Genomic DNA, 9,045 nt, shown 5'->3' with positions numbered 1-9,045 from the left:
TTTTTTTTTTGGTTTTATAACTTTATTATTTTATTTGAAATCAGCAGTTAGTTCTCATCCACATTGACTGTAGATTTTTGGAAGTGGTAACAGGTACATAGGTCACCAGAGTGTAGAGCTTGTTGGGTGAATCTTCATCCTCGTTTCATTTTCTGGACAACCACACACGGATTCAATATGGGACGTTCCTTATTCCTTTGGCCCAGACAGCTTTGTTGAGCCTGGTATCAATGCACACATCTGGAGCCCCCATCTCCTTCATGGCAAATTTCCTGATTTCTTTTAGTGCCCGAGGGGCATGTTTCTTGAAGCTCGCACCATGGATGTGCTTGTGAATGTTGATGGTGTATTCCTGGGTCACCACCTCGGTGATGGCAGAATGGCCCTTCTTCTCGCCACCCTTCTTTGCGGGAGCCATTGTGGAAAGAAAGCGAAATTGATTTTCAATAGCAGATTTTTTTCTTCCACAGAGTGTATTTATTATATTATGTGTTTTATTACTAGCTCTACTTATAAACATTAGTTAATTTAAAATTAAAGTTTTAGTAAAAGTAGGGATCAGACATTAACCTCATATCCTGTGCAATAACACCATCATTTGGACATTCTTGGATTAAGAACTTGGATTCAGGGAACAAGGTAGATGAAGTTAGGAGGTAACTGGAGACCTGCAAGCCAGGGCCTGGGTCACTTCGATGTTTCTTTCACCCAGAAACAACTGTTACCATGATAGAATCCAACCAGGATCAACCTGATGAGATAGGATCAGGACCCAGATTTGGAAGTAGAGACAAAGTGAGATGTCAGCCCCTGGCAAATTCTCTTTGGCTCCTTCACCAAAACCCTGAAATTACACAACTCTCCATTTACCCAAAATATGTTGTTAAAAATATTATTGTCTGTACACATGGGACAGTTTGAGTTAGCTCACTGTATATTTACACCAATGTCTTTGCCAGCAAGATGCAAATTTTCCCTTCGCTTTGATGGTTTAAGTGTCATCAGCCCACGGTTGTGAGCCTCTAGTCCATAGGGTGTTATAAGTGATATATGGGGGACCGTGTATGAGTTATCCCCACAGCCGGAGCAATGATTCTTGGGAGGGGTCATTTTGCCCTGCCCTCAGACCCTGGGAACATCTGTCAAAGTCAGATATTTTTTGGTCATCCCAACTGGATGTGGGTGGGTGTGCTATTGACACCAAGTAGTAGAGAAAAGGAATTAAACAGCCTACAGTGCTCAAGACAGATGTCTACAAAAAAAGAAATATTCAGCCATGACCCTCTCTAGGGCCAAAGGTAAATACAGCCCCAAGCATGGCAAGGTGACAACAGAAGTACAGGCACCTTTGTCCTCCAATGGACTAGATTCAGTCTCACATCCATGTGCTTCCCAGGCTGCTTTGCCCACCAGGAGAGCCTTACTTCCACCTTTTTGTCATCCTCTTCATTTGGGTCCTTAGGGCCCTACTCAGCCAGCCATCAACTCCTCCACAAAGCCCTTTTTTTGGAGAATGCACAGCTCAGCAAAGCATTGTTCTTGCTAGTATTTATTTAGCCTTATGTATCTTTTTTAAAATTTTGTTTTATTTCCACTGACAAATAATAATCATACATATTTATGGAGGTGAGTGTGAAGTTCCAATACATGGTCATGACATGGAATGTGTCACAGTTCAGAGTAGACTCAGGAGACAATCATCCCAGGAGAAAAAAGAAAGTATATTGAGAAAAATAGCATCTGGGGGGTGGGGGTGGGGGTGCTCTGAGACCTGAAAATCTGTAGCCCATCCACTAGGAAAGAGAGGGCTCCTTTCATAGGGTAATCAAGCTATTCTGGGAGACTATGCATGACTGATATCCAGGGAAGTTAGGCACAGTGAGATAAGCATACATGAAACATTTTGTGACTTTTTGTTCTCTCTGGGGAGTTAGACCTCCCAGTACTCACTTGGAGTCATTGTGTACTGCTCCCTGGATCAGTGAGACCTTGCAGTAGCTAACCCCAGACTTGGATCTCTGAGTCAGCCTGAATACACACTGAGCCTGTGAGTGTGCCCAAAACCTTGACATACTAGAGGCCTGTGGGAGGGGGAATCACAGCATGACAAGACCCTGTAAAGGCTGCTTCTCTCTCATTTGATCTCTCTCTCATTCTCTCTCTCTCTCTCTCTCATGCACATACTTGCCATTATGAATAAACATAATTTTTTCTTAATATATTAAAAATTATTATCACATGAGTGTGATTACAGGATTAATATAAGCTCTCTTACTTGAAACACTTAGGGACACAGGTCCTCTAGTCTTTGAAGGTAATTGGAAAGAGTAACAGGGCCACATTCTGATTTAATAGATTTACATTGGCACTAATTGAAAGGACACATTGTAGGAAGCTTATGGCAAAGACCCAGGGGCCAAGTAAGAGACATTGTTCTGAGCCAGGAAAGACATGGACTAGACAATGATGATGGCTGCGGGCGTGGAAGGAAGGACACTCAACCAGCTGAGACTTTGGAGGCAGCCGGAAGGGAAAGCAGAGGACTCTTAGATGCGAGGAGGGACAGGAGGGAGAGCAAACTGATTAACGGCCGCACGAAACATAGCGGCATTCTAGTTCCTGCAGGCCAGGGAAACAAGTTTAATTTGGTAAGTGGAATAGACACTGATGAGCTCGCTGAGAGTGTGGTAAAAATAATAATAATAATAATAACTTAAGGAACATTTTCATTGGTTTTCACTCTTTACCATCCTTTTCTCTCATGTCTGCTTCAATGGGGAATCTGTGACATAATAAAGGATAATTCCTGAGCAAACATTTTCTTTCATGATCCCTGAGCCTTAGGCCACCATTGACACAAAATATGGGGTCTCTGGAAGGTGCCGTGACAAGATCAAAAGACCTCTTCATGACAAAAACCACTGTCATCCGTTGCCTGAGATTGTTGAATAAAAACAAGGAAAGAAATGCAAGACAAGAAATTTATTAAAGTAAGAACTTGAAAACTTTACATTTTGCAGTGAAGGTCAGGGCATCATGAAGACAGTGGAACAGAATTAAGCTAGTTTTTTATCTCAAGGTCACATTTCAAGCATATTTTCCACTGCAATAGAAAAAGAAAGATTAAAAAAAAAAAAAAAAAAACGGTGAGGCCAGTCATGGTGCTCCAGGAGATGACACATTAACACAACCGAGACGCCAATGGGAATTCTGACAACAAAAGGTTTTTGGAAGGACAGAAGCGGAAACCCAGTGTGTGTGTCGAGCGAAGGCAGTGGTGGGGGAAGCATGTACATTGATGTGGTGTGTTGCCACATGCCATACGCATTAGGGAAGCCTTTCCCAAGTCAGGCAAGTAAACCCTGAGATGGCCCAAGTGTGTGGGTCAGGATTCTAACGCAAGAGAGAGGGTGAAGAACAGGATGGGGCAGTCCAGAGTTATGTTCACTGATGTCCCAGGACACTGGACTCTGCTTTCCTGTCCAATGAGGCACACAGGGAGACTGGGACAGGGCTGAGAGGGGACTTTGGGAAACTAAGATCTCAGGAGGTGCCCAAACCCTCAGGGTGGGACTTCAAGCTCTCAACCTGAGTCCTTCTTAGCTCTAGATTCCTACTTCTTTGGGCATCTGCAGCTAAACCTCATGCTTAAATCCATGGGGAGACAAGCTGAGAGGCCCCTTTAATCATCTGGTTTCCCCATAAAGACATAATACAGGTATTCAAGGTCTCCATGCACTGCACGAGAGAAAGCAGCACAGGTCTGTACCCACTAAGCACACTAAGAAGTGAGTTGTAAGTAAGGAGGGGAAGTGGGGCAGAAGAAGCTGGGAGTGGTCCCTGGTTCTTCAGAGGCTGCCAGAGACCCCCAGCCACCACGGCTACATCTGACAGAAGCCAGCTCCAGTCTTCTCCATCTTCTTGTTCAACACACCCAACAATCCACAGTGCTTTTGTCCCCTGGGTAACTGGATCTTACCATAAGCAAAGCTCTCAGGAAGCAAGGCAAAAGAGCTTGCCCTTCAACATCCCCATGTGAGACCCTATCTATCTTCTCTCTTTGGACTCCGTGGGAGACATGACAGCCAGGAAGATCAGCCAGGAAGATGACCCAAGAAGACGAATGTGCCTACGATGCCATGAGCTGCTCAGTTCAATTCAGCAGATGTCTTGGTAGCATCAGACTGTGGCTCAGGTCACCCTATCAAGAAGGGTGCACACAAGACAGGTGCCCCACCCATAGAGCAGTCCCCTAACCTCACCCTGGACTGTACAGCTAGTAAGACCCTCTATGCAATAAAGAGAAAGAAATTACCGTCATTTGTTGCATTATTAGTCTGTTCTTTAAGGACATCTCATCTGAGCAGTTCTTCACTTCCAAGTATGCCTCAACAGCTTGCTGGCGTACATTAAATGGGAGAAGTCAGGTCCTGCTTGAAGTCAGGTCCACTCCGGATGAAGAAGGATGCAAATACAGAGGCAAGAGATGAACAGATCTCTGAATTGGCTGGACCAAAAAAGAAAAAGAAAAAAGAAATAGAAGTTACATAAGAAAGCATACATAAGAAAGCTTTCCCCAAGGCTCCCTAATGGTAGAAGTAGAGGAAACCCCTAGAAAGTTGGTGCTTCCATTTCATGACTGAGCCGATGACAGTGAATAATCCCTGAAGGTGCATTTCCTCAAAATCACACAGCAAGCTGCAGAGCAAGGCATGGATGGAGCTTTCCTGACGGCTGATTTGGTTATTTCTTGAAGTATACTCCACTCCTTTCCAAAATTCCCCAGGCTTGCTGAAATCCATTTCCTTAGATTTGGAATAAGTCTGATCTGTTAATAAAACATTTTGTTTGTTTTGGATATTGGGGAAGAGGAAAATTTAGTTATCCAAATGTCCCCATGAATGGTAGCATTAGAATCTTTCTAGAGACCAGAGAAGGGACAATAAACCTGGAGAAAAATAAGTAAAATTATTAAAACATTGAAAGGTGGCATTTTGGTACTAAATTGGAGGAATTAGGATTGTACCATGTAATTGGACAGAACATATTTTTAAAGTCTAATCAGTTTCAACACATCTGAATTTATTCACAAAAAGGATCAGAACTTTATTCTGCAGTGATATCCAGAAATCGTAGAAAGGCCGTGAGGAGGGAACTGTGGCTCGTCCTGCCCCCACTGGCGACTCTGGTGAGACTCAGAGTAACCACTTTTCTTAGTCTGGGTTCTCCACTTCCCCAAGGCTTTTATAACCACCTGGCACCCAGGACGTGTCCTACCAGGCTCCACCATGACCTTTCTGAGACAAAAATCAAACTATGAGAAGAATTTGGAGAGGGCAGGATCAGAGGCAACACACAGAAAAGGGAGGAGGTTCAGAAAGTAAGAGGAAACAAAAACATATGCAAAATATTGCTGATAGGGTCAGCTGCAATTAACTTCAGGGAAAAAAAGAAGAAAGAAAGAAACTGGGATCAGCAGATGGCGTAGCAGTTACATTGCTGGACTCCTACATAGCGGACTGCAATTCGAGTACTGGACTCGGTGACTTGAAAATCACTCCGGGTGTGTGCATGCATGCCCAAGATGCAGGAGAATGAAAGAGAAGGGATTGGTCTTCCTTTTGACCGGAACCGCCATCTTCCAGGAATTAACCAAAATGATGAACACAAAGGCAAAAAGGATGCCCCACAAATGTTACCATGGCAAAACTGGAAGAGTCTACAATGTTACCCAGCATGCTGTTGGCATTGTTGTGAACAAACAAGTTAAGGGCAAGATTCTTGCCAAGAGAATGAATGTGCGTATTAAGCATATTAAACATTCAAGAGCAGAGATAGCTTCCTAAAACTTGTGAAGGAAAATGACCAGAAAAAGAAAGAAGCCAAAGAGAAAGGTACCTGGGTTCAACTGAAGCGCCAACCTGCCCCACCCAGAGAAGCACACTTTGTGAGAACCAATGGAAAGGAGCCTGAGCTACTGGAACCTATTCCCTATGAATTCATGGCATGATGGGTGTTAAAAATAAACTAATCTGTGGTCTATTAAAAAAGAAAGAAAGAAAAGAAAGAAAGAAAGAAAGAAAGAAAGAAAGAAAGAAAGAAAGAAAGAAAGAAAGAAAGGGATTGCAACATCACCATCCCCTCTGGGGGGTGATTTCTCACTCTCTCTCTCTCTCTCTCTCTCTCTCTCTCATGAGCGCATGCACCCTAAGGTAAAAACTTCTTAAAAAGAAAAAAAAAAAAGAAATTGTTGCTCTAGCAATTATACTAGTTGTGCTGAACTTACTGGTGGATCCCAGAAAGCTTGCAGTACTCCCAGAGCTACTCTCTGAGGGCTGCCTATTCTCAGAGCCCATTTGCACATTCTCATTCAGAGATTCAGAGACTACTAGATCTTCTCGAACTCAGAGCTTTCCAAAGACCCTTCCAGCTGTAGCATTTTATGAGAATGAATTTACATGAAGCTTTGGGCTCGATTTGCCCTGAAAGGCTCTGGAGAGGAGAGTGTCTGAGAATTGTTAGATATCTGCTGGTATCTAGAGATAGATTCTTGACATAAGTTATCTCGATTCACTCTCGGAGCCCCTCTCTGTGTTAGCTGCAAGCACCAGTGATCAGAGGAGGCTTGGAGAGTTAAGCATTTTGTCCAGGTAAAGGGCTGATAAGAGGCAGAGCCCAGGTTCACAGCCAGGCCTCCCATTACATCCTGCTGTAGCTGAAACACAGGTGTCAAGGAGCGATACTGCAAGCAGAACAACCCCTAACATATGCCTGTAATAATTCTTTATAAAAGTCCCTAGATATAGGGAAATTGATTAAATAAGCCCAGAGCTTTTTAAGGAACAACTTCGCAAACACAGGAAAAGGTGTGGAATTTTGGCCTTTTCTGACCACACCCCACCCAAGTAGATTTCCTAGTATTCCAGAAAGGGCCTTTACCAGAGCTTATGCTGGACTGATGACAGATGATACGCACCCTCGTAGCAGCAAAGGGCCAGAGCGACCAGCAGGAAAGATACCCACAGCCTCATGGTGGTGAGTTTTGCTTTGAGCTTTCAGCTTGAGCAATTTGGACTCCACCACAGGAGCCAGCAGAGCCAGTGGAGCACAGGGTTATTTGCACTTAGTGAGCCTCACTGGTCATGTCCACACAGGCTGTGGCAGGTCCCAAGGCCTGGGTTCCAGCCCTGCCTCCTCACCAAGGTTGACACTGTCCATCAGTGTCATATGTCTACACCTGCCTACATCTGAGTGGGCAGAGCCCAGGAGAGCAGCCCTGTGGTACCTCCTCTGTCCTCCAGGTAAGTACTAGGTGCCTCTAGAAATGACTTCTGGAGCCTCCGTTTGCTTCTGAGATTTCGGTTACTGCTCTAGTCCATTCCATTGCTAATAACAGAATTGGTAATACCTGAGCCTGGGCAATCTAAAAGAATAAAAGTTTATTCAGCTCATAGTTTGGAGGTCCAAGTGTAAGAGGACATATTTGGTGAGGGTTTTCCTGTTGGAGTCCCAAGGTCATGCAGGGCATCACTGTGTGTTCACAGGACCCGTGTGTGTGTGTGTGTGTGTGTGTGTGTGTGTGTGTGTGTGTGTGTGCTGGTCTCATTTCCTCTCCTCATAAACCCAAAGAGTTGATTTTAAGGACCCTACCCTAATCACTTAATCACTCCCAAAGGCCCCACCCTGCCATTAAGGTATTAGGTTTCCTCTTTCACAGACAGCTACCTGAAAGCATTGCTGCATACATCCCACCTTTAAAGAAAAACTGTGGAGAAAAGAACAGCACTTAGTATTCTCTAATGGGCCTCACTCCAGAGCCAGTCTTTGTTTACTGATGGAGTTGTCGGCATAGTGAAGGTTCCATTTTTTTCTCCCCATTTAGAGCTAGGCTACAGTGATGTTAGGTACCTGCGGGTCAACACCACTGCCTCCTTATTCCCAGGAGCTCCTGGGTGCCAAGAGCCAGGTAAGCATCACAGGTGTTGAGAATTCCTCTGCTCATGGGCTATGGACAGGGAAAATGATGGTAATGAAGACCCAGGAGGACAGTGTGGGTGCTCACTTCCCTCTCCCCATGAAGCTCAAGCCTTCTACTTCCCACCCAGCTTTGCTGCCTGGGCCAATGTCTGATTTAATGGAAGGTAAAGGCAGCCTCTAGTCTCAGCAATACGCACCCCACCTTCCATTCCACTATTGTCCCAGGAAGAAATTTCTACCATCATAAATTACCTGTTTTAGTGAATGTCTTTTAGAGAGAGAAGTCACAGCCCAAGTTAGAGGTTTCCAGTTTCAGTTATACAATCAAATAACAAAGGAGCTTTTTTTGTTTTATTTTATTGCTGTTGTTTAGGGGGAGGAGTTCTTTGTTTGTTAGGTTTTTTCCATAGAACACATACATTCACCAGACAGTAGGAGAGACAAACACAGAGAGACAGCGACAAAGAGAGAAAGAAAGTGAGAAATCATCCCCCCAAGGAGGAGGACCACAACACAATCCCTTCTCCTCCAGTCTCCTCTCAGGATTTTGGGCACACACACACACACGTGCCTGGCACGATCTCCAAGCCACCAAGTCTGGGACTCGAACTGTGTAGTCAGCCATGTGGGATCCAATGCCTTAAACTCCACCCCACCTGCTGGCCCTCACTGGGAAGCTTTTGGTTTTGTTTGTTTATTGATTTGTTTTGTTTTACATTTAATCACTATACATCTCCACAGCATACAAAATGAATCTTCCTAGCATGAATACACTGCATATCAGTCTAGTCAAAGACCTTACCATATACATTATCATAAACAAATCATTTCCCGTTTTTGTGTCCATTAAATGTTTTGCCTTTTTTCCCCTTGAGTCCCTCCCTCCCACCTCCCATTGCCCACTCTCCTCCAACTCTGTATCTAGTATCTGTTAACAGATGGAAAAGTGTTGAGTTGCATTGTGAAATCCTTGGTTCTTTGGGTCCAGATCACTAAAATTAGAGATCTGTCCCTAGGCGCAAAATGAAACCGCAACCACGAATGAAGTAGATAGAAAAGAAAGTTTAA

The 9,045-nt window shown here is 44.1% G+C and overlaps 1 long non-coding RNA gene across 3 annotated transcripts in view; it reads right to left on the bottom strand.

Moving 5' to 3' along the window:
• Positions 1-227: 227 nt before the first annotated feature.
• Positions 228-9,045, bottom strand: part of LOC102503003 (uncharacterized) — an 89,973-nt gene continuing 81,155 nt past the window's right edge. For 2 of the 3 annotated variants that reach the window (XR_003550702.1, XR_003550704.1), the window contains exons 2-3: positions 4,316-4,507; positions 3,026-3,103 (exon numbers count right to left, since the gene is read on the bottom strand). This is a non-coding gene — a long non-coding RNA (uncharacterized LOC102503003). Of the gene's footprint in view, positions 404-3,025; positions 3,104-4,315; positions 4,508-9,045 lie in introns of those variants that run through there. The other variant, XR_003550703.1, reaches the window with a different exon arrangement.

This window comes from Tupaia chinensis, unplaced genomic scaffold (genome assembly GCF_000334495.1).
Source record: "Tupaia chinensis unplaced genomic scaffold, TupChi_1.0 Scaffold000502_1, whole genome shotgun sequence".
Lineage (NCBI taxonomy): Eukaryota > Metazoa > Chordata > Mammalia > Scandentia > Tupaiidae > Tupaia > Tupaia belangeri.
The sequence above is the reverse complement of the archived record's forward strand: the minus strand, read 5'-3'. Positions and strand labels throughout refer to the sequence as shown.